At 37.3% G+C, this 25,726-nt stretch overlaps 1 protein-coding gene and 1 long non-coding RNA gene across 4 annotated transcripts in view; one reads left to right on the forward strand and one right to left on the reverse strand.

Moving 5' to 3' along the window:
- The window catches only part of Znf438 (zinc finger protein 438), a 199,876-nt gene extending 199,205 nt beyond the window's left edge, over positions 1-671 (reverse strand). Inside the window, exon 1 of the mRNA XM_033765630.1 lies at positions 655-671. The gene's annotated coding sequence lies outside the window, so the exon portion shown is untranslated. The remainder of the gene's footprint in view (positions 1-654) is intronic.
- The window catches only part of LOC104860219, a 30,719-nt gene continuing 4,999 nt past the window's right edge, over positions 7-25,726 (forward strand). Inside the window, exons 1-4 of one of the 3 annotated variants that reach the window (XR_779628.2) lie at positions 7-198; positions 3,499-3,773; positions 12,462-12,533; positions 16,335-18,389. This is a non-coding gene — a long non-coding RNA (uncharacterized LOC104860219). Of the gene's footprint in view, positions 199-3,498; positions 3,774-12,461; positions 12,534-16,334; positions 18,390-25,726 lie in introns of those variants that run through there. The other 2 variants (XR_779627.2, XR_779624.2) reach the window with 2 other exon arrangements.

Raw genomic sequence — 25,726 nt, forward strand, 5'->3', positions numbered from 1 at the left:
CCTGCGCAGGCGCAGACGGCCAGTGCAGGTGGGCTTCGCGGGTCTGGTCTCCCGCGGCGGCGCAGCTCCTGGATGTCTGACAGTGTATGCCCTGGGCTGAGGTGGGACACTGGGAAGGAGCGGAAAGGGACAGAGAGCCCGGGAACACAGCACACAAGCTGTCGCCTGAGGGCTGAAGTAGGACGCCCGGGTTCTGAGGTAATCTTTCCAGACATGGCTTTGCTCCCCTCACGTGTACGTTAAAAGTTCTCCACGTGTGGAGACAGCCATTGCTTTCCCTCAGCTTTGGAACCGCGTCCTCAGCCCTGACCACTCCGTCCCCCCGCGGGTCGGGATCGGAGACCACGCTCCAGGCCCCGCCCCGCCGGCCTCCTGAAGTAGGACGCCCGGGTTCTGAGGTAATCTTTCCAGACATGGCTTTGCTCCCCTCACGTGTACGTTAAAAGTTCTCCACGTGTGGAGACAGCCATTGCTTTCCCTCAGCTTTGGAACCGCGTCCTCAGCCCTGACCACTCCGTCCCCCCGCGGGTCGGGATCGGAGACCACGCTCCAGGCCCCGCCCCGCCGGCCTCTGTTACACCTGCCTCTGTTCCCCCCCCTCGGGCCCGCCTTTCCGGCTCCGGCTCTGGCTCGTGGCCCTCTTCGGGCTCCCACCTGCCCCTGCTAGGTCGCGAGTCCCCTCCAGCCCTTTCTGTGGAGGTTTTAGCTGCTCCCTTTCCCACTCATGTCCTCTCTCCGCCCAGTTCAGTACGTTGTAGGTCCCTGTTCACCTAAGTTTAACAAATGGTGATCTGTATAAACGTGAGTGCAAACTTTCCGGCCCCCACCGCCTACGTGACAATGCCTTCCTGCGTCCGAGTGGGGCTCTGCTCTTTCATGCTCCCAGAAACGCGTTCTGGTTTTAAAAGATGGCCCGGTAGAAGGAAAAACGTCAGCGCAAAGAGCTGACAACAGTAGTAACTTGGTTTCTAGTTTCTTAATACTCTCACAAATGGGCCGGGGATTTAGCTCAGTGGTTCGGTGGCCTGCCTTGCAAGCGCAAGGACCCGAGTTCAATCTCCGGTACAAAAAAAAAAAAAACTCACAAACGGAAAAATAAGCCTTATGATGTAAATGGCTCAAATATGTCTTGGGGCAAAAAATAAAGAATGGGAAAAACAAGCCTGGGATGGCCATAAGATGGTAAGGAGGAAGTATTGAAAATACCAAGGAACACTTTACTTGGAATCATGACAGAAAGCCAGGGCAGGGATTTTACTAGGTGGCTCCATTGTATGTACAACTTAAAACAATGGTTGGTTTACAAACTCATTAGGAAAGAATGATGGAGAAAGTTAGAGTTAACTGAGACCTGAGCTGGTTAAAAATATTTTTCTGAAAAAATATACTCGAGCTTTTTCAAAATTTCTCGTTTGAATAATGTTGATGCATCTTAATATATGATTGAATAAGTGATGTGAGAATTTTGAAATGTACATAATTTTATGGGTTTTGTTCTCTGCAGAAGTATAGAAAAGTAGCACTTTTTAATTGTTTCACATACCTTTAAAATAGTTTATTTATATTTTTCCTTACAAAAGTGTAATTTTGCCGGATGCTGTGGTGCACACTTGTATTCCCAGTTACTCTGGAGATTGAGGCAGGAGGATCACTAATTCCAGCCCAGCCTGGGCAGTTCAGAAACTGGGAATGTAAGGACCCGGCTGTTTGATCCCTAGTGGAACACACACGCGCACACACACACACACACACTTTTGTGACTTTTAAATTGTCAGTTTCATAATTTACATGCTTAAGAAATGTTTTATGCCTATCATTCCAAAAAATAGGAATTTATTTTCTGAGTGAGATAGCAAGGTTCTAGATATAACTTAGATTATCCCACGAGTAAATGTCATCTGCCATCTTTTGGAGAGAAAATGGCTAAGAAATATACAACAAATGTATTAAATGTTTTTAAAAGGATACTGTTGCCTCTGAAAGATGGTAATACAGAATATACTCATCTCGTTCAGTTTTATTTCTTGATGTCTTTTTAAAAATCTTACTTAACGAAGGAAAGAAATTTGTTAAACAAAAAAACTGGCAAACAGGAAGGGAACTCAGGAAAAGTCAAATAAAAATGTGTAGGAAAATAGTCAGATTCAGTCAAGTTTCTATAACAAACTGGAATTTTATCTAGATGGGTAGTAAGAGGCTGGGGTCAAAGTGGTGATATTTATGAGAACGGAACTGAAAAAGAGCTGTTTTCTTTAAGGAAATAAAACCTTGTACCTTCCAGGTTTGGCCCTGGAAGGACTGAGGCTTTCCACTCTCTGGCCCTGGGAATTTCACTTTTCTCTTGTGATTCTTTCACATTGATGCCTGCTTTCCCCAGCAATCTGGCTTCCAGAGCCCTCTACTTCAATATTGCATAGCTCTTGTCTTGGTCCTACTTAGCAAGCTGAGAAAAACTGAGCACCACCAACCACCTAATGTACTTAATAATGTGAAAGAAAAAATATAATGGCTAATATTTACTCAAGTGTTTGTTATGTGCCAAGCTCTCCATTATCTTACTTAACCCTTTCAACTAGGTAAAATAAATTATTACTGTTACATAATATGTTACAAAGCTAGTAGGGTGTGAAGGAGTAAAGTGTCCCATTTCACATGGCTATTGAGTAGCAGTCGAGATTTGAACCTCTATGCCAGGATTTAGCATAATCACTGATCTTTATTGAATTTCATATAACAACAAATATAATACAAGAAACAGGAATTTAGAAAGCTCAGCATGATGTATAGTTAAGTTTAGCTCCTAAAGACTGATCCCAATGTACTGGTATTTTCTTCACTATTTATCATCTTATCGGCACTGGACAAGTCTGTTCATTTTTTTAAGGTGCTTATTATGGCCACCTAAATTGATTTTGCGACACATTAATGGATTGCCACTCTGAAAAATGCTGTTCAGAATGTAAAATATCAGATTGTATCACATGTAAGAAGAGTAATTTTTCCTGAAACACAAATATGGAAAAACTAATGTGTCAGTAATATGTGTATATTCTGTGTTGTGGTGTTAAATATATTTCTTACTATAGATGTCAGTTAAAAACAGTTTTAAAACACTACTGTAACTACTGTTATAGTTTGACTCTGGAATATCCCCTAGAGGTCCTTGTGTTAAAGACTTCTCAGCTTGACATATAGAAACTTTGAAAGGGGGCCTAGTAAGAGGCCCTAGGTCACTAGGGGCATACCTTTGCAGAGGATTGTGGGAAACTGGTTTCTTTTCTTCTTTCTCTTTGTTCCCCAGCCCTGAGGTGAACATCTTCCTCCATATGCACAGTCCCAGGCCCAGAAACAATGAGTCTAAGAGACCTTGGACTGAAATCTCTTGAGAACATGAGCCATAATATACCTTTCTTTCTTACAAGCTAATTGAGGTATTTTATCACACTGGTGGAAATCTGACTAATACAATTACCCTTCACCTTATTGTTCACCCTTTAGGATCAAGACCAAGAGAAACAAAGTCCCACTCTGCAACCCCCTTGCATCCCTCTCTAAGGTCCAAGATCCAATCTGAAAGAGCTCTTCCCACACAATAATCAAGTCACTCCTGGTGAGAGAAAGGCTCTTATTACCAGCACAAACCCATAAGTGTCGTAATAATATAATGAACATCTGTAAAACAAGAGTTACACCAAGCACAGGTTTTACTAATGAAGCAGAGATAGGGACCAGATGGAAGAAAGACCTGAGACAGAGATTGGAAAGCTGTGGAGGTATGTGGGTTTAATATCCACAGTCTTACTCATGTCTTCAATTACACAGTTTGCAAAGCATTTTGTATCTTTTATGACCTTGCATCCACATCCCCATTCCTTTACTTTGCTAATTCTCCTCATGTTTTTTATCTCTACTGGGAATTTTCTCTGATAATCCTTCCCTAAGTTGTCCTTTCTCTTTTCACTGGAAATTATTTGAAATGCTTCCTCTGTTAGACTAAGTTCTGTGAGAATAATCTCAAATTCTCTGCTTGCAGAGATAAGTAGATAAGTGTATACTGGAACCAATGGAAGGATGAATTCAAATGCAAAAAAAGTGGGTAGATTTCTTATTCAAGATGCTAATTGCTTTCAGAAAAGAGGGGAGTGTGTCAAAAATAACGCTGAGAAGACTCCTTTAGGAAGAAGAACATTTGAGTGACAATGCAGCATAACTTAGCAGAATACTACCAGGATTCTGCCAGCTCATTTATGACTTGGGGAGTTTCCTACAAGTGCAATAACTTTCCCAAATAAAGTGGGTTAGACTCACTAAATATTGTTCTTCATGAGTTTCCAAATGGAGTGTTACCCCTATGAGAATTTTGGGAAATCAGGGCAAGCTACCTGGAGTCTTACTTACCTGAAGTCTACTGAAAGGTCCAGCAAGCAGTGGGAGATAACAGGAGATAACAATTAATCTTTAAATAAAGGATGCTGGACAAAGGCTGCCCCCATTAGCAAGAAGGGAGGTAAAGAGGGAGGAAGGAATTAGGAAGCCAAGGTAGCTCCTTGCTTTGAGGAGCACAGGGCCAGGTAAAGCTTATGAGTTCACAGCTGAAAGAACCAACTTGCCTTTGTGTGTGTGTTGGGATTGGGAGGCAGAGAAGAAGATAAAGAAAAAAGAAGAGGGTATCAAAAAGATTTGCATTTCTCAAGGAAGAAAACCTTACCTACTTCAATACTAGACTCTAGTATGTGGAAAACTCCAGAAACACCTCATGGCCTTTATATATTCTTCACAGAAATCTGTTTTCTCTTTACACTTGGAGAAGATTTGTTTATCTGCAAGTCCAAGTTCTATCATTAATTGCCTCTGCTAGTAGTCAATTTTTACTAAATGCTTACTAGGTTTACTATTAGACCTACTATAGGTGACTGCTATGGACTGAATTGTGTGTCACTCACCGCTCCCAAATTCACATGCCAAATTTCTATCCCTCACTGTGGCTGATTTGGAGATAGAGTCTCTGTGAGGTAAAGTTAAATGAGGTCCTGAGTAGGTCCCCAATCAGAAAGACTGACGTCCTTCTAAGAAGAGGAAAAGACACCAGAGTGCTCTCATCTACCATAGGAGGAGGCAGGAAGAAAACAGCCATCTGCTAGCCAGAAAGAGGGTTTTCACCAGAAACTGAGTCTGCTGGACATTAATTGGACTTTCTGGTGTTCAGAACTATGAGAAATGGGCTTTACTGTATTAAGTCATGAAGTCTGTGCTATTTATGGTACCCTGAGCAGATTAAAGGAATCATATCAAGCAAAATAATCTGACTGCTAATTTGAGCCTTTTATATTTCACTGAATCTCTTTACTCCTTACAGGATTGGCTCATTCTTCTTTTTGTTCCTTAGCACAACTTCTCATATAGCATATACAGTATTTGTCAATTTGTTTTAATTTACTTCTTAGATGGGGCCTTGCTGTTTTGCCCAGACTGGTCTTGATCTCCTGGGTTCAAATGATCCTCCTGTCTCATGTGTTGGACTCCCATGTGCTGGAACTGCAAGCATGTGCCAGCATGCCTAGCTACTATTATCACTTTTAGCACATATTTTTTTTAACATTTAAGTATCTCTGAAATCAGAATGCATCTTAAAATTGAAAGGCTATCATAGTTTACTTTTTAGAGAGGTCCAGAAGATAATACAAAAAACAACAGCATGCCTTTCTGATGGCATCTTAGATAGAATAACACATAGTATATTGTATTATAGAAGATTATGAATCTTTATCCCCTACTAAGCTGTGGATTCTTTGAAGATAGACTGATTTATCTAGCTTCGTGTCCTTAGGACCTAACACAGTTATTTGCACATAAAAGGCATTTAACACATTTCTTCAATTATGATAAAAAGGAGTAGCATCTACTTGACAAGATCACACGTAATAGGGGCTGGGGATTTAGCTCAATGATTCCTCCACCTGCCTCCCAAGTACAAGGTCCAAAGTTTGATCCCCAGTACCAAAAGAAAGAAGATCACACGTGATGGCATTGAGTCATAACTTCTCGTAATTTCAGTTAAGTCCTGTCTGGCCCTAAAGTTCTGTGAAACTCCACCTTAGAAATTAATTCAGCATATGTCTTATCTGCTTGACATATTATTATCTACCCTTTGGGTTGGGTTACAGAAATTTTTAATAAATTAGAACAGTTCTATTAAGCTAAATTAAAGTAAATTTTTTGATGTAGAAAATATGAAGTATTTCTTCATTTATTTGAACTTATGATCTGTCACAGCAATTTTAATAGTTTAATTGTACATTTAGCACTTTATCGAACACTTGCTAAACTTGAGGTCAGAAATAATTTCTTACATTGTTAAATATTCTAGAGATCTGCTGTCCACATTTTTTTGCTAATCTATTTGTAACAATATAGGAAATAAGCCGGGTGTGGTGGCGCACGCCTGTAATCCCAGCACTCGGGAGGCTGAGGCAGGAAGATTGCTGCAAGTTCGAGACCAGCCTGGGCTACATAGTGAGTTCCAGGTCAGACTCAACTACATAGTGAGACCCTGTCTCAAAAAAACAAAAACAAAAACAAATAAAAAATATATAGGAAATAATTTCATATTACTTATTTTGTCAAAATAGTCAACGCAACACTATTTAGTGATTAGTTGATTCTTTGCTTTTCAAACTAGACCATATTTATCATAAAGCAATTTCTTCTACATAAATACATCTACTTTTGGACACTTAAATGTGTCTCTTTTTATATTGTTAAAGTTTCTCTATCACAAGATTAAATATTTTAATTACCATGCTTTATATCAAGTATTAATTGCAAGACAAGGCATTCTTTCCTTGTATTTTTATTCGAGATTTATTTGGCTAGTGTTAGTCTTAAAGTTATTCATATGATCATTACAAAGAAACTGTCCAGTTACACACACACAGACACAACACTGTGCCAAATAATGCATAGTGTTGTAACTTTCTGAAGCAGTTCTGGAAATCCTCTTCCATGTGTGTTTTGAAGTCCTGAATTGATTCAAAATGCTTACCTTTTGTGATCATTTTAACTTTAAAGAAGACTCAAAAATTACATGGTGCCAAATCCAGTGAATAGCATGAATGAGGATAAGCCATAACATTTTTAGAAGCCTGCCTTTCCATTGGATGGCATTCAGTAACAGCATTCATCATACCTTTGACCACATCTTGTAAAGATAATCAAGAAAGAAGACTTCTAGAATTGTTTCAGAAAGTGGCTAGAACGATGGACTATACATATTCAAAGTGAAGGTGAGTATTCTGAAATTAATAAAAATGTGTCTCATTGCTATATCACCATATCTTTCTATCAGTTCTTGTATATGTGTGCATACATGAATCTCCATGTGTGTTCCTGTGTGTACTTATTCAGCCTTTTGTTTTTCTGTGCATTATTTGGTAAAGTAAAATTTTTAAACCTAATTTTGCAAATTTAGATCCAATTCCATACAAACTGTAAATTGGATGTGGTACTCAGATCACAACAGTGCTGCTTTTGGTCCATACTATGTTTTTTTAATTTTTGAATTAGGTATTAGAAATAATACATTTAAAAAGCCATTCTTTTAGCTGCTTCTGAAAAATCAAACACCTTGGTAGCATTTACCAAGGCATTCATCACAGGACAGGGGCTGCCTGTTCAGAGACACAGAACCCAACCTCCCACAACCCCACTGGGTGTTATTTAACCTACCTGCTTGCTTAAGGCATTGGAGTTTGTGATGGATTTTGAAAAGAAGGACTTGATCATTTAGGCCTCTAGCTTAAGAAGGCTCATTAAACTTTAATAATGAACAAATTTCCCAGAAATTCAGTAATGTTCTATATGAATTTATGGTTTCAAATAGTTACGTTTTCCCCTGCAAATAGTTTTCACAATTTGTCTTCTGGAAAAGGAACTTTTTTGTGTTTTAGGGATAATATTTTAGGGTGTCAACTTTGATAGTATTTAAACAAAAGGGAAAAATATTTGAGAAAAGTCTAAAAATGTAAAACAGAAGACTGGGTTGCCAGCATGGTCTGGCATATGTATGTATTATATTAATGGCACTCACAAAACACACTGGTAATCAGCAGAGAGTCATACAGGTTTCTTTTCCTGGGCCTCTCTCTTGTCATGTATTACATGAAGAGAGGAAGTAAATGTCTAGTAACTATAACAGAAATGTTTTATTCTATATATATAAAAATGATGATCACAGTCACATATATTACATTTTTTAAAAGCTCTAATCGTAATAAAATGTGGGTATCTATTTTAGTGAGAGTTCCTTGTTTAGTCATGCGCTGTTTGTATTAGGATAAAGTTTGGTTGGAAGTGAGAGAAAATCCAAGGTAATAGGCTTAAACAAGATTAAAAGTTAGGGTGGGGGGAAAAAAGATGAAAGTTTATTTTATTTATATGTAAACATGTCTGGACATAGGTTGTCCTGGGCAGTTGTCATGGGACTGTGTTGTTCAACTTTCCATATTTATAACAAAACACTTGAAATAGCTCAAAAAGAAGAAAAGTTAAGTTTATCTCAGTTTTGGAGGTTTCAGTCCATGGTTGGTTGGCTCCATTGCTTTGGCCCTGTGGCATGGCAAGAGTGTGTGGTAGAGGAGGATGCTGACTTATGACAGACAGGAAGCAAAGAGAATAAAAAGGAGGGGCTGGCACATGTCCAGTTAACTAACTTCTGCTCATCAGGCCCCACCTCTTAAAGGTTACACTACCTCCCAATACTTCTATAGGCTGGAGACCATGTCTTTTTCTTAAGTGTCCATTGGGGACATGTATCCAATCCATAGCAGTGTCTCAGGATTACTTCCTTCTTGTAGCTTGGTAGTACAAGACCTACATTTCCAAAATTACCTTACAATCCAAGATGATATTTTAACTTTAGTAATCTTGGCTACGGGAAAGAGAACCAGAATATTGTACAACTTGTACTCCATACATAATTCCACCTTTTCCAAGAAGTTCTCAGCTAATTAAGATTAAATCTGTAATTTCTCTTACAGATTCACTTAAAACTTAATGGTAGTTGATTGTCAATATTTAAATACATTGTATTACATATATATTACATTACATTTATATTGTACATATTCTCAAAATCTATTATCTTCATTTTCTTAAAACTAATATTCTCAAAAAAATAAAATATTCTCAACTGTGGTAACACATTAGAATTAGTTGGTAGACTTTAAGATAAAAACTAATTCTCCTGGTGCTGCTGCTGGGTGTGGAACTGAACTTTGAGAACCACTGCAAAGGCAAAAGTTGGCCTGAGAGTGGGCGAATGGAGGTTCTCAAAACCATAGGTGGTGTCAGTGTCTCATTTGTACACAGACCCTAAGGGAAGCTGGACCACAAAAAGCACAGCTTGGGGCTTCAGGAAGACAATCCTGAGCCCAAATTGACCCCATCATATGAGGCTACATACGTGTGAAAAGACCACATAGGCCTGTATGACCAGGGGTGACACAGAAGTAGCAGCAGCAGGACACAGGACTGAAGGCTCATCCCCATTCTTTCTAGGTCTATGAGCAGTCTCAAGGAAAGGAATAGATACAAAAAGAACAAATATATTGCATTTTCTACCTCTCTTGTATATGAAAGCTGAGCCAGATTGGGTTTAATTTTTTTTAAATATTATAGTTGTTTTGACTCAGGTGTCATGGAACAAAATTGCAACAGTGACAAAAGCTGATATGAATGGGGAAATAACATGAATAACACTTTATTTTTCTATATGCATTCTCAAGCTGCTGTGGTCTGAATGTCTGTGTTCCCACAACATTCATATGTTGAAACCTAATCCTCAGTGTGGTGGTTTTAGGAGGGTAGAGCCCTGATAAGTGGGATTAGTGCCCTATAAAGGAGGCCTCAGACAGTTGTCCTGCCCTTCCATCAGGTGAGGACACCACAAAGTGTGGTTCCATGACCCAGCAAACAGACCCTCACCACATCATATCTGCTGGTACCTTGATCGTGGACTTTCCAGCCTCCAGAATTGTGGAAAATAAATTTCAGTTGTTTATGGGATATGTAATTTATGACATTTTGTTATAGCCACCCAAATGAATTAAGACCCATGCTCTGCTTTCTGGTTTTAACTATAAATCTACCCTTTGAGTAAATATAAAGCAGAATGGGAGAGTAATGTCAGTAGAGATTTATGATGATACTTAAAGAATCCCAGGTGTTTGCCTTTTAGACTCTGGGGGTTTGAAAGGGACAAAGAAGAAAAAGCTAAAGAGTTGCCTTTAGGCCTATCTTATAGTTGAGAAAACTGCCATTTTTTTCACTTTTTTTTCCTCATGAGTTTATTGGTACATTTTAGGTATATACACTTTAAAATTTTTACCCAGCCATATTTATATCTATATCTATCCAAATAAGTGGGCTTTTAACTACATGTTCACACATATGATCCAGGCAAAGACAGGCCTATTTTATCCTAAATTACTCTGAATTTTTGTTTTATATATTAAGACTCTCACTCTTATCTTTTTATTATTATTTTTAAATATCCTTGTCACGTAAAGTAGATCAGCTTCTTAAAATGGGCTTAAGGTCAATTCACTAGTAGCTAAGGCATTAAACCACAAGCGTCTAATTCCCTTCTTAAATAAAACTGGGCCGTTTATCAAAACCAGACTGATATACTAACAATACTCATTCAGTAAATTATACCAAAGATTATACAAAAGGACTTTTTCTTGGAAACCAGAATTTAAGCAAATAAAGTTTGACCAAATATGAGATACTCACTTATTTTTATTTCATTTTTTAAATGATACAATAAAATTTACAAATTATAAATATACAATTTAAAGAGTTTTTAACCAATGTATAGCCATATATTCAACATACAGTTATCATAGATAGTGGCATATTCACTTGAAGCAGTTGTGTAAAAGAGAAAGCATGTATATGCAAGGTGGCCATGGAGAGAGAGAAATTTGAGACCCAAGTCTCAAATCCACCTTCCCAAGAATAGAGCTGGGAGATATTCAGGGTATGAAGAAGAAGGGTTAGTGAAGGAGTAGGGATAGGCTGTTGGAGATGAAACAATCTAGTCCTGTAACCGTCAAACTTCATGGATCTTCACAGGACATATGTTCAGAAAATGTTGGTGTTAGTATAATCTGAAGGTACAGCTTGGACCATCTGACATCAGAGTGGCACCCATTGGACTTCTGTGTTCAGGCCCAAGTGAAAGATCCATGGTTTTGACAAAAGTGTCCTTCAGATCCCTAAAAAGTAAGCTAGGAAAATATTTTCACCCATACATCAACTGTGTGATCTCCAGAATTTATGATTTATTACAAAGTCAAAAGCAAGAGAAGCTAGAGAATTTTTCACGTTATCCTTTGATTTTAGTTTTTGTAATTAGAACTACAATCATTTTTAGTTAAATTTCATAGGTCAGCACTGCTTTGTCAACAAACCATCTTTTCTCTGTAGTTTCAGGCTACATTATTTCATGTGCGTTCACACACACTGGGTTGCTGTGTATCTTTGTTGTCATCTTTGGCATTATCCCCTTTTGTAAAATTCCATATGATTTCTTTCTAGAAAGTCTTTTTTGCCTTAAGACTGTCCCTCTCACTTTGCTCAGGTTTAGGCAATAAATAAATAAGGCACCTGCAGTGGGTTCTGTGGTGTGTTGCTCAGATTCCTTTTCAGGATTGAGACACTAATTTCTGCTGTGCACTTGTAGGTAAATGATTGCTTACAGCTACACCTCTCTCTAAGCATTATCCTCATTTGCAGGAATGTGCCTTGCCCCAGGTTACCCCTCCTCCCTAGAGGCAGCCATATCCAATGACATCTTTGCTGTGCAAAGGCATGGCCACATGGCCTCCTGAGGGCAACTTTGGACAGTAATTCCAGGTCCATGGCTTCCCGTGAGATCAGCTGCAGTCCCTGATGAAACTACATGGCAGCTGATGTAATATATATCACTATCTTACAGGCACTGGCTCAAAGTTATTCCCAACATGAACTGCTCCATGCAAATCTCGAAGTCCTAACAGCTGCTTCTTAGGGGATCTGACCTGCCATAATCTAAAAGCATATAATGTCATTTCTCTACTTAAAATCCTTTGCCAGCAGACTTAACAAATTAACTCCTTAGCTTGGTATACAATGCTGGCTGCAGTCCATATCCCTCTCTTCAGCTCTGTCACCACTGACTTTCCTTCAGACAATCTCACACATCTCTAGTTCCACATTTACCATACCCACTTCTTTGCATATAACCTTCTCTCTGTCAGGGATAAATGTCCCACTTTCTGCTTATTCTTTCCTAAAGCCATGAATCAGATAATACTTCCATTGGGAAGTGTTCTCATTAAGGAAGTCTCTTTCATATAGGTGTATGTAACTCTACATAAGAATTTGAAACTAGCATTGACCTATGTTTCCCTTCTACATAGGGAGTGCCTCTACCTGGGATCTCCAGTGCAGTACTCAGTATATTTTTGGTGAATGAATGAATGAACACTGAGGTAAGTTGGGCATTATTAAAAGTATTAAACGCTTAGAAATTTAAGCTTCATTTATGTCGATATATCTTTTATCTGATTGAGAATGTTATGAATCTTTAACAGTGTCTGTATTTTTTAAACTTTTTGGCATCCTCAGCTGCCATTTTGATCAGCAACAAATCCAGCCACACACTTCTAAATAAAAGGAAATAGGTCTTTAAAACTAGCTTCCTTATGTTTTTTAAAGGGAAATAGGGAGGACTGAGATTGGAAACATTAATGCTTTCAGAAAAAACTATTAAAAGAAGAGAAACCTGACTAAATTGGATTCGTTACCGAGAGACTGGAAATTTTCTTCCCATTCCCAACAGGCTTTTTATCTTGCTTTTCCACATTTCAAAATGTCAAATTAACTGCAAAGTTAATTCCCACTACTAAGGAAGGAATTCTAAAGGTTTTAATTAAGGATTACTGGGCATTTTAATTTTATTAATCAGAATGAACTTTTTAATAATGAACAATTATTTCTTCGCTTCTATGTATTTATGTTCTTATAGAATATTACCACACTTAACATCAGTACTTTATACTACAGCATCCAGAGACTTGGGTGACTTTTAAAATAAGAGCTATGTCTATTGATATATTGGATTTTATGACTAGGGTTCCCTCCAAAAATTATGGTTTTTTTTTTTAAAGATAAATTCTTACCAGGATGAGATCTTATCTTGCAGGAAACCATGGATTCACTGGAGAATGATTCGGATTTCATTCTCATAAAACATGAAGTACTTTTTACATTCTTTACTGTCTCAGTGATTTATCTAATACATGAAAATAGTATGTAACATTTTCAAAGCATGTATCTTTACAAAAATCAAACAGTCCAAGGTACTAAAGGGAAAAAGAACAAAATAAATTCTTTTTTATAACACAACAAAGCACAAAGATAAAATGAAAAAAGACTTTCGTGTTTGAAGTATCCAAGGATTTAGTGATTATGTCAAATTCACTTTTTCATAATATCAGACACATTTAAAAAGTTGGAATTGTTGCTTTCCTTCCAAATAAAAGTTGAGAAGTTTATAGATTCTAAATTGTGAAAAATGTAGACTAAAAAAAACCCAATTCAAAATTAAAGAATGTTTCTTTTTCCAAATTTGCCTGCTTTTTAATATTTTATTTGGGCTCCAGTGCTATTTTCTTTCAGTAAATGTGTTACTCTGATTCAGAAATACTATTTAAAAATATAACTCCATGGAAGGGAAACAACATTGGAAGTTATGGTGTTTCAAGTAAAACTAAATTATGATGCCTCAAATAGTTTTAATTCAGTCATGAGTTTATTAGCAAAATAAAAATTTTAGCTTTTTATGTATATATAGAGAAAATACATACCTTGAAGCACTTTGTTCCCTCATCACCTTGATAGACAGAGATTGTTATTACCAATAGTGTAATACAAGCATACAGAGAGTCTGGAATTCTGTCTGCAAAACTTTAGTTCCTACCAAGGGTAGCAGCTGTTTTAAATTTAAGAGGACAGGAGTGAGTTAGTGACATTTTGTAAGAAATAAATGAGCCTTCAGCATACACCAATTGCTGGTAAATCCAGAACATGATAAACATTGTGGAGCAAGAAATCAAAATAGGAAACACACCTGCAAAGACTTATTTTCAAAAGAAAAGATAAGGCTGAAGAATTGAGAGATTTGCTGAAGTTTCACTGTTAATCTGTTTTTGCATCCCTCCCTTCTCAGGACCAACTCTGAATTCAATAATTCTCATCAACTCTGAGAGTTTGATAAAATATACAAACCAAAACAACCCCTAGAGTATCAAATTCCATTTTAAAATCAGGAATGTGTTCCAAGTGATTTTTCATTAACATTTACTTCACGTAATTTTCTTCCTTTGGTGTATATTATGCTGTTGTTATAAAATAGCACCAATGTTTTTAAAACAAGCAAAAATTAAATCAATGAATAAAAAAATTATAAAACATAAAACTGCCACACCTGCCTCACAGAATCAAGGTCTTGAATTCAATCCCTGGTACAAAAAATAACAACAACAACAACAACAAAATGGAGCTAACACCAATTTAACATTAAATGCATATTTTATGTTATCCTTGGTTGACATTTTAGAAAACTGATGAAAAAGCTTGAATAAACCTTTTTAAGTCAGTTGTTTAGAGTTTTAAACTACAACTTTCTAGTACTTTTACATACACATAATTGATGTGATTATAAAAATTTCATGTCTTCATAAACCCTACTCAGAAACAAATTCCCCCAAGTTAACATTTTAATTCTGTGAAATAGATTATCCTCATGTGTGTAACATACCCTACAAACTATATGTATTACTTCCTTGTCTTTAAATCATTATCTAGCCTGTGATCTCCCTGAAACATCTTTAGCAGCAGAATTTAATGGGGAACAAAATTCAAAAGCAAAGCTGTGATTTTCAGGATTCCAGATCAGGCATGACAAGCACAGTATGAAATAGTAGGTTTGGAACTAGGAGATAATGACTAAAAATGGCATATTTACTATCATTATTATTCAGAAATGTTTTGGAGATTAGATTAAAACAAGGCAAAAATTAATATAAATCCTGGAAAACAATAGGCAGATTATATTATTTACAGAAGTTCTTATAGAAAACCCAAGAAGCTATAGTAAACCAATTATATTAAAATAATCATAAAGTGACAAGAGGTAAGATAAATTCACAAATATTAGTGGCTATTCTCTAATATCACAGTGGCTTGAACAACCATGTATTTCTTGTTAACATCACATAAAAGCTGAGATTTGGTGTTGGGAGACACCTCTGCATGGCTCTCATATTTGTGCATTTCTTTCTGGGTATGCTAAACATATAGGGCTTGATCATTTCTACCCATCATTTTCTCAGGGTCATGTTTATTGTGGGAAATCTTGAAAGAGGTAATTTCTACTTTGGGGGCAAAGAGCAGGTTTGCCCACTGCTTGCTATGAAATAATAGGATTTCAAGCCCAGTATTCTTTTCCTGGAATGAAACCTTTTATTTGTCCCACTCATTCATCTGGGCCCATTCACATTACCACTGTCAGGATGAAGACTCAGAGAGTAGACTCATACATGCTGACATTCTCACTTCAGCTTTTCCTATAATAAAGTCTTTGGTCTCTGACCCAGATGTTTTCTCTCAGTATCCATGAAACTGGCGAGTTAACATGTTGGCTTGAGTGTAAGGTAAAATATGAGATTCTTTACGGTTCTCAACAATTGGCTGCTGCTCTGCTCCAAACTATAGGTTGGCTGGAAGTCTGCTTTCACAAGCATTCTAATTCTGAGATCTAGGTTGAAGGAGCAGCTCTTACAAAGACATTTTCATGCTAGAGAGAAAACACTCAAGAGGCTAAGTGTTATAACACAACTGAATTTAAAACTTATGCTTGGATTAACTCATTTCATGTCTAATCACATCCTTTGCTCAAAGCTAGTCGCTTGGCCAGGCCAAATGGGGAAAGGAAGCATGCCTTATCTCTGAAGGTATTATGAAATGTTATGGTTTGGATGTGGTTTATTATCCAAGGTCCCTGTGTTGGAAGCTTAGCTCCTGGGATAGTGTTTTGGGAGGTGGTGAAATTTTTAAGAGATAGAGCCTAGAGGGAGATCTATAGGTAATTGGAACATACCCTTGACAGGGATTAAGGTAGCTATTGTGTGATGCATTGGTAATTCAAGAGAAAGCATTGTTATTAAAGCCTGAGCCTGACACCACATAACTTCTCTGGCTTCCTGTTCAAGATGTGATCTCTTCCTCAGGCTCATGCTTCCACCGTTTCTATACACCATCCTGTGACCCAGCTGAGAGAGCCCCCATCAGAACTTAACTGATACCAACACCTTGAACCATCACCACTGTGAGCTAAATCAATCTCTTTTTCTCATAAGCTGCCTGCCTCAAGCATTTCATTACAATGGATGAAAAGCTGACTAATAACACAAATTATATTCAACAAGCATGGATGCCTAATCTTAATACAAAACAAGGAGTAGGTTATAGCCATTAGTAGTGCAGCCTACCATACCAATGTCAGCCAGTTAGCTATAAACTGAAAATAAAATCCTCTTCATAAAGGCAAAAACTATTAATACGTTTAGCAAAAATTATAATATCTATGGAAAAAACTTTAACGAAGGACCTAGTACCTCAATAAATGGAAAACATGCCATGTTGTTTGATGGAAAAATAGTATAAAAACGTCTCCATTTTAATATATGTTTATGCAAACTGAATCAGAATTGCAGTTTATGGTGCATTTTGAAATAAAAGTGAGTTATATGTCTGCATATAAACCAGTTGGATCATCCAGGAAAAACTGCTAAGTTATAAAGCAAGTGTCAGGAAAATGTGCTATAGAGTACTAAGAGTAATAAAAATGCTGCATAGTTATGTACATGTAAATATAAATATGAAAATACGTGTTTGTCTGTGCATAAAGACTAGGTGAATGGATGCCTTGATTTATGTCAGAGGGATGAGTTTGTGCAGAGGCTAGGGGATGTTTCTTTTTTCTTTATATATCTTGGTATTGCTTGACAATGGAATTCAGTCTAATACCAGCTAAGAAACCAGAGAGTTCTAAAGATATTTTAAACCTTGTCTAAGTTTCCATTAAAATATGGCATGGTTCAAGCTGCTCAGTGTACATACATAAGGAATGAACAATTGTCTTGCTCATTAGGCTCAGGTATAAGGAGGAAGCTAGGTAGTCATGGACCAACAGCCATCACCATTGCTCACTACTCTCCAAAACCAGCTTGGCATTCTTCTAAAGATTCCTTATTGATATACATACATATATAACATTTCATATATATATATGGCAGCTGCTATGGTTTGGATATGAAATGTTATAGTTAGAGGCTTGGTCCCCAGCTCATGTACTATTGGGAATGGTAAAACTTTTAAGAAGTGGGGCCTAGAAGAAGGAAGTTAGGTAGTTGGAGGAGTATCCTTGAAAGGGATACTAGGACCCTGGCCCCTGCTCTCTCCCTGTTGCTTCCCAGCTGTCATGAGCTGGGCAGCTTCCTCTGCCATGTGCCCCTACTAGGTGTGCTGCCTCAGCATTGGCCCAAACATAATGGAGACAAATCTTCATGCTGCTATGAGCTGAAAAACCTTCCCTCCTTACAGTCCCTCTCAGGTATTTTGTCACAGTGATGGAGAGCTGAGAGTGGCAGCTGAAACACAAATCTGATGATATTCACTTTTATATCAAGGTTAAGTATAGGTATATTGCAAACAACAGAGGTCCAAGTTCCTCAGTGCATTTATATGGAAAAACAACATCCATCAAAGGAAACATATAATCCCTATCTCATTTTAACAGCATTTACATCAAATTCCTTATTTTTATGTAGGCAGATTTTATCACTACAGAGTGCAATTCTCTGTATCACGTGATATTAAATATATGGGAACATATTAAGAGATTTTAATGAAAATATTTTGTAAAAAGTCCTTTAAAACTTGTTATGTTCATTTATTTATTTTTGCAATGCTAGAGATTGAACCCAGGGCCTTAAATATACTAGGCAAATGCTCTACCACCTAGCCACACACCTGGCTCAGCAGTGCTTTTAATTCCTGGAGAACAACATTTCCTAACACTGGAGAAATTCTCAGAGAACTATGCATTCTGTGTGCTGCCAGAGTTTATCTGAGAGATTACTTAGAAGCTATCCTAGAGTTTTTATTTCTCAGATTCTACAGCCAGGCAAAAAATTTCTTACCTGATATTATCATGGTTTGAGTTTTGCAAAAGATCAAATCTTCATATTTACTTCCTAGTAGTTGTGTGCATCTTGTGATTTCCCGTAGGAATCTGGTGCTGTCCTGTGTGTTTCTGCATGACTTGCAGTTAAAGATGGAGTAGAAGAAAGAGCTGTTTTTGCAAACTATTGGGGATACAACTAAACCTAATAGTACTTTTCTTTGAAGCTCTTTCAACATTCTTTTGAAAAAATAAGATAAAAAATGGATTAAATAATCCTCATTTAATAGTTTTCCAGCAATGTAGAATTCACAGCAATGAATTTGGCAGGGGAAAAAAATCAGCTATTCAAGGTAAGCATTCAGATCCCTGCTAGGCAATCTATAAGGGTTATTTACATGATTATCAAGATAGTCAATCCCATGGAAAGTTCTAAAGTCTGTGCTTTACTTTGTGAAGATTTGAATGCTTGTAACAAAGGTATGTGCACCCCTGAAGTTTGTTATCAAAAGGAAAGATATTTGGATGAAGAATGCAGGAAACTCATTTTTAGAACATCAATGAAACTACTAATTATTTCAAATTTTCAAAATTAATATTTCCCACTGATGCTTGGCATATTTGGCAGATACATTTGGAATTTTGTATACAGATCCTGAAATTTTAAGAGGAAACACCAATATTAATGTGTGTTAAGTATGCTTCAGGCAGTTATAACTAAAATCTAGCTAAAGGGGAGTGGATTGTTGTTTAAATTAGTGCCTTCTCTTTCTGACTTAATTCTTGAAAGTGTTTGTAGGGGAGAAATGTAAAATACCATCTACCCTGCCTGCAAGATAAATTCAGACCATATCTTCCTGATACTATGGTAGACAATTCCATTGCAAAGTTTGGACGCAGTGTTTTACCCACTTAAATTTTATATTTGCCATATAATTCTCAAGAAGAGATTTTGGGACTCAGATTTGATTCACAACTTCCAGAAAAATAATTTTGAAAACTTTTGGAGAAAATAGGTTCTGATTTTACACAAGATAAGTAAGCAAGTTTTGCATGTCCTTCTGTAATTTTTACTGTCAATGTTTGTAAGACTGTTTTCTCTAATTTGTGTATTTCTAGCTATGAGAATAAAAGCCTGATATAAAAAATGGCTTATATTATGCCCTTGCTTCCACAGTCCCCTCTAAACTCTGTCTTTCAGAGGAAGATCAGTGGTAAACTCAGTGTGCACATAATGTCACACAACTAAAGTCAAAAGTGTATATCTCAAGATAAAAGTTAAATATGCATTCTAAAATACAATTGCTTTCATTTGAGTTGTAATGTTTAATTTATTTTATAATTTCAACTGGAATTCAAGAAAACCAAGTTTTTGAGAAAGGGAGTAGTTTACAATGATTCCTGGCCTATTTTTTACTGCTTCAAGGAACATATCCTCTGGAGCAATAGAGAGCCAGTTCAATTCCCAGTACATGCTCTATGCTTTGTGCTTTCAAGCGTTCTCTGAAATTCACTTTTCCCCAACTTATTACCTAAACTAATTCCTCCTTGTCCTTCACATCTTGGATCAAGTGAGTCATTTATCGAGGCATCCAGGTTCTGACAGCATGGCTTTCCTTGTGTTCCCATAGCACTCACTAACCTGTAAGTGCATTTTCCATAACCCACACACTCTACACTGCCCAGTCCAATTTTTCTGTCCAATTTTTTATGTGATATCCCTCACAGAGTACCTGCTGCATGATTACATCTCAGTATCCACTGAGTGTCCAGCATTTGTAAATAAATGCACACAGGTCCATGGGCCACAGAGAATCAGTGTGGAGGAGTCAGTGATGAACTCAGTAGAAGCGACAGTGGGCAGTAAGGAGGGGTTCTACAGAGGAGGGGATACCAAACAGCATTCTGAGTGGAAGAGGTTACGCAAAAGGGAAACGGAAGGAAGCATGAAGAGCAAGAATCTCAGCCAAGAGAAAAGTATTCATAGGAAAAAGAATCAAGAAAAGAGGCAAAAGGCAGGGAGGATTAAGACCATGAGTAATCCTGGGGACTGGCAAACTGAAAGTGTATGACTCACCTAAAGAGGGGGCAGTAGCTTGCCATGTGGAAACTTGGAAGCTAATATTAATAGGTCTTTTTCTTTTTTTGAGATTGTTTAGAAGTTGAATATATGCCAGGTGTGGTGGTGCATGCTTGTAATCCCAGCACTTGGGAAACTGAGGCAGGAGAATTGTCACGAGTTCAAAGTCAGCCTGAACTACATAGTGAGACCGTGTCTCAAAAGAAAAAAATTCGGATGTGAAATCTTTCAGGTTTAGATGTTGGCAAGTAATGTAAAGTCTTAATAGGCTCGAAACACACAAGGGGTACTCAATATATATGGTGAATGTTTAAATTCAAAACATTATGGTAATAACCCTCTCAAAAATACTCTCCCTCGTACTCTTCCCTCACTTCAAACACTTACTACATCATTCTTGCCACTTTCTGAAGCAGTCCTGGAAGTCTTCTTTTGTGTGTAGCTTTCTGAAATATGATAAAAAATATGGTGAATGCTTTTTGTTGTGTACCACCCAACAGAAAGACAGTCTTTTAAAAACATTACAGTGTGTCCTCATCCACCTTATTCCCTAGGTCTGGCTATTCCCCAAAGTCAAAATGACCATAAAAAGTAAACATTTTAAATTGATTCAGGACATCAAGGCAGCCATGACATAGCAACTGAAAACATAAAAGAAGACTTCCAGAACTGTTTCAGAAAGTGGCCAGAAATACAAGTGTTTTCCAAGTGAGTGGGAGTATTTTGAGGGAGATTAATTGCACTATGTCTTTTACTATAATACATATTTTTAAATTTAAACAATTTTGATCACATCTTGTACACCCTAGGGCTAAATTTTTCTGACACCTTTTTTATATCCTTAGTCTCTGGAAAACAAACCCCCTGACACAGTAGGCCAGTGGTCAGATGGCAGTCTGGGAATTATGTGGAAAACATCCACTTTATCTCTGTGGCATTTCCTATCGACCTTTACTTACTGTCAACAGCATGTCCCCAGTATGAATGTTCTCCCTCAGCGTGAGAGCTCTACTGAATGTGTAGGTAACTGTAAGGAATTTCACACTCCTGAGTGAAATGGAAAGATCTGGAAAAAAAATCACTCTACATAATTTCATCTCACACGTTAAGAAAATCACCATGGGAAACTGTAAAGGAAAAACAACAAAAGACCCAAAGAAAGAAACATGGCAGACATTTACTGTCAGAGCACTTAAAGAGAAGAGGGAAAGGGGACAGTCAAATGAGTTTGCTGTGTAGCTGAGGGATGAGGCAAAGTGGTCATTGGTCAAAAGCAAGCTCAGGCTATTTATTTAGTACATTTGTGTCATTAATAAAAAGAAAGGAAAGTTTAGTGACTATTATGTTATTTTTTCAACCTCGTGTGAATGTTCAAGAGTTAACATCCCTTGACAAATAATCCAGTATGAGAAAAGCGATTTGAGGCTGGTCTCACATCTGCTTTATTTTAAACTTTCTACACAGGAAAAACAGTCCTGATGACTTTGCCCAGTTTTTAAACTTGGAATTGTCTTCCATGGAACAGAAAGGGCCTCACACACATTGAGATTAATCTCATGGTGTTGAAACTTCTGAAAACCTGGCATGGGCTTTTCTCCTTAGGTTGGAAACCTACATAGGAAAGCTGTGCAATTAGTAGACAAATGTGGGGAAATTTTTAACCTCATTAGCAACCTAAATTAGATGAATAAAAGTAGCAGTAGCATAACCTTAGTAGTTTGGACTAAGGATGATTTCTAGTGCTTTCAAATTGTAATTTGTTCTCTGAAACATTGCTGGAAGCAGTACAATTGTGACAATCCCTATAGAAAAAGAACTTGGCTGTGTGTTTCAAGAACCACAAAATATCCTGGCTCTGTGTCTTTTGGAATTTAATTCGAAATGTATAAAATAAGAAAACCCATGTACATAAGATTTTTTTTATGTCACCTGTATTTATAAGATGCCAAGGTACCTATATAGGGGCTTACAGTTCAGTATGTTGCTTTAGGTTGATACTCTGAGCAGTGGAGTTTAAGGTGGGGATTCTTGAGATGGGATTTAGTGCTTTCAGGGAGTGAGGCCTCAGGGGCTGAGGAAGAAGTTGGATGAGTATGTAGGTTTGGCTGAGAATTCAGTACCTGGAGAGGGAAGGCCTGCTTGGAAAGAGGCTGTATAAACACAGGCTTCTCCTATCCAGATTGGAGGGTAAGATGGATATGTAGAATCTAGTTCAATCTGTGCCCAAGTCCAGCATGTATCTAGGACAGATCTCCTGGACCAGAGGGTTAGGTTTGGTCTCTTTTTTTTCTGAGAACAGGCTGTTCCTGCGTCGGAATGGCTTCTTCCAGTGGGAGCTGCTAAATTATTTCTCCAATACGCCATGCTCCTTCCCTTCCACCCCACCTTCTACTACCACTCTGGCCAGAGATGAATAACTGAAGAGATTGACAAAAACAAAAACAGAGATGCTGACTGTGGGTGGAAAACAGAAATCTGGCTTATACTGGTTCAAAAGTTGAGGAATATATCTGTTTTTCTGGTTAGTGCTATCCTGATGTATCACAGTAACAGAATGGCTGAATCAGAAACAAGTCTTGTCTCCTTTGGGAATTTCTGTCCTGTTCTGGGGAGTGTGTGATTTTTAATTAAAAAAATATGCTTCTCTGTACAACCCTTTGAATGACACAGGCAGTGGAGAATCAGGCTGGATTTTGCATATGATCTACTTAATTTTAATTTACATTTTTAATTTTTTGTTTGTCTTTCCAGGGCATTTTAAAGAGAAATTGGAAGGAATTTCTAAGCTATCAGGAATGGCCAGTTTTCTGCCAAGTTCATTCAAAGGAGTTTTAAAATGGAAATCAGAAAAGTATTTACATATAGGAGAACTTTTTTTAAAGAATACTTTTATTACTTATTTATTTATTGTACCAGGGATAGAATTTGGGACCTTGTGCTTGCAAGGCAGGTGGCAGAATCACTGAGCTAAATCCCTGACCCAAGAATACTTTTGAATGGGTATCTTTACTCAAAAGGACCTTCTATGTAAACCAGATATTTTTATTTCTACAAATGCTTTAGAAATAAGTGACAAATATATAAATTTAACTAATAAATTAAATTTATTAGATTTTTCTACCTTGAGCCTCAAAAATATTTCAAAGACAAGAGTGTCTGATGGGGTTTTAGCAGCATGTGAGGATACGGTATAAAAATTCAGGAGAGACCCATAAATTTAAGTGCTTCTGTTTCTTCACTTCAAATCTCTGTTCTACCACTTAACATTTGTGACTTGCATGAGGTACTTCCTCCTACCAAGCCTCAATTTTTTCACTTACGTAATGGGGATGATATTCTTTCTTCCTTGGGGCAGAATGGTGATGGTGAGGAGCCTGGATAACTTTCCTACTGGCCCTGGAGATAGAAGGTTGGCTTTGCCATACAGTAGCTATGTGATCTCAGGCACCATAGCCCTTCTGTGCCTCAGTTTCCTTCTCCAAACATAAACACAATAAGAGCACTTATCTCCTAGAGTGTGCTATAAGGACTAATAAGTCAATATTACTGCAATGCTTGGAAAAGTGCTTGGCACACAGGAAGCACTTAAACAACTTTGATATTAATATTTTAGATATTATGATTTTAAATTAGATTATGTATAACTAGATAATTTTAAATTAGGTAATGGTAAGTGTGCAATAATAAGTGCTATTACAAGGATCTGAGCTGTATGTATTTCATAGCATGAGATATTTTTATATGAATGCAAACTATGTTTTTTTATTTAATGTTATCATTTTGGATAAATATCACAGGACAAGGCAACAGAGGGAGTTTCTATGTGAAATAAATGAACGTCTAAGTGATCTCTCTAAATTCATTTTATGATTGATACATCTTTGATATATCTTCTTTCTTTTTCAAGGACTATAAAATTTTTTTTTTTTTTGGTACTGGGGATTGAACTTGGGACCTTGTGCTTGCAAGGCAGGTGGTAGAACTACTGAGCTAAATCCTCGGCCTATAAATTATTCTTTTAGTATGAGACCCAACACTAAAACATAACAGTCAGTAAGAAACAAATTTTGGTAAAAATTAGCCAGAGAGACTGACTATGAGAATAAACACAGAGGTCATATAAAATGGTTTTGTGAAAATAACAACACCACTTTGGATCTGGAATAACCCCCAAAGGCCCATATGTTCAAGGCTGAGTGCCCAAGAGCAATATTTTTGGGAGATGGTAGGTCCTTTAAGAGGTGGGCCTTGTGGAAGGTTTTAGGTCATTGGAGGTGTGTTCTTGAAGGGAACTGTGAAATCCTAGTTTCTTTTATTTTCTGGCCATGATATGAGAAGCTTGCTCTACTGGACACTTCTGGCTAACATGTGCTGCCTCAGCACCAGCCCAGAGCAATGGGGCCAATTGGTCACCAACTGGAATTGCCAAAACTGATCCAAAATAAACTTTTTCTCTTTGTTATCTCAGGTGTTTGTTATAGTCGTGGAAAGCTGACTAATACAAATATGTAGTTTAGGGAGTGCAGTCTAACTGATACCTTCAATTGACCTTAGAAACCAGGTAACCCTGGATCAATGCTATCTGAAGTACAAGGTCATTAGAACTCTCATGCTCTCATTTCCAATCATACAAAAACCTAAGTTTCCTTTTTGTTTATTTGAAGACCAAATATTAACAAGGAACATGCATACATTGAAATTGATCTGCAAAGTAATGATAATAGTACAAGTGCTTCTTCTCTAATTTGAAATGTATTTTCTTAAAAAAATTGTGCTCTATTTAAAAAAAAAGCACACATACACAGAGTTACATTAAACTGAACTTAGGAAAAAAGCTTAGAACAGGCCACTTAAAACTGTGTAACTTTTTAGTAAGGTGAGATCCAAGTTGTTGATTCTATCTGCTAGTTCCTGTGCTACTGAGGATTTGTTCATAAAGTCTTTTCCTATACCAATGCCTTCCAGAGTTCTGCCTAACTTACCTTCCAGCAAGTTTAATGTTTCTGTTTTAATATTTAGATCTTTAATCCATTTGGATTTTAATTTAGTGCATGGTGAAAGATAAGGGTCTAATTTTAATCTGTGGCAGGTTGACATCCAGTTTTTCCAACACCATTTATTAAAGAGGCTATCTTTCCTCCACTGAGGATGGTCAGCTCCTTTGTCAAAGATGAGGTAGCTGAGTACATCTGCATTTGTTTTTGTGTCTTCCAGTCTGTTCCACTGATCCTCAGGCCTATTTCTTTGCCAGTACCATGCTGTTTTTATCACAGTGGCTTTGTAGTATAGTTTCAAATTGGGAATTGTTACAACTGGTGCCATGTGTCTGTTGCCTAAAATGGCTTTTGCTATTCTAG

This window comes from Fukomys damarensis, unplaced genomic scaffold, assembly GCF_012274545.1.
Source record: "Fukomys damarensis isolate Sample0158 unplaced genomic scaffold, DMR_v1.0_HiC HiC_scaffold_19, whole genome shotgun sequence".
Taxonomy (NCBI): domain Eukaryota; kingdom Metazoa; phylum Chordata; class Mammalia; order Rodentia; family Bathyergidae; genus Fukomys; species Fukomys damarensis.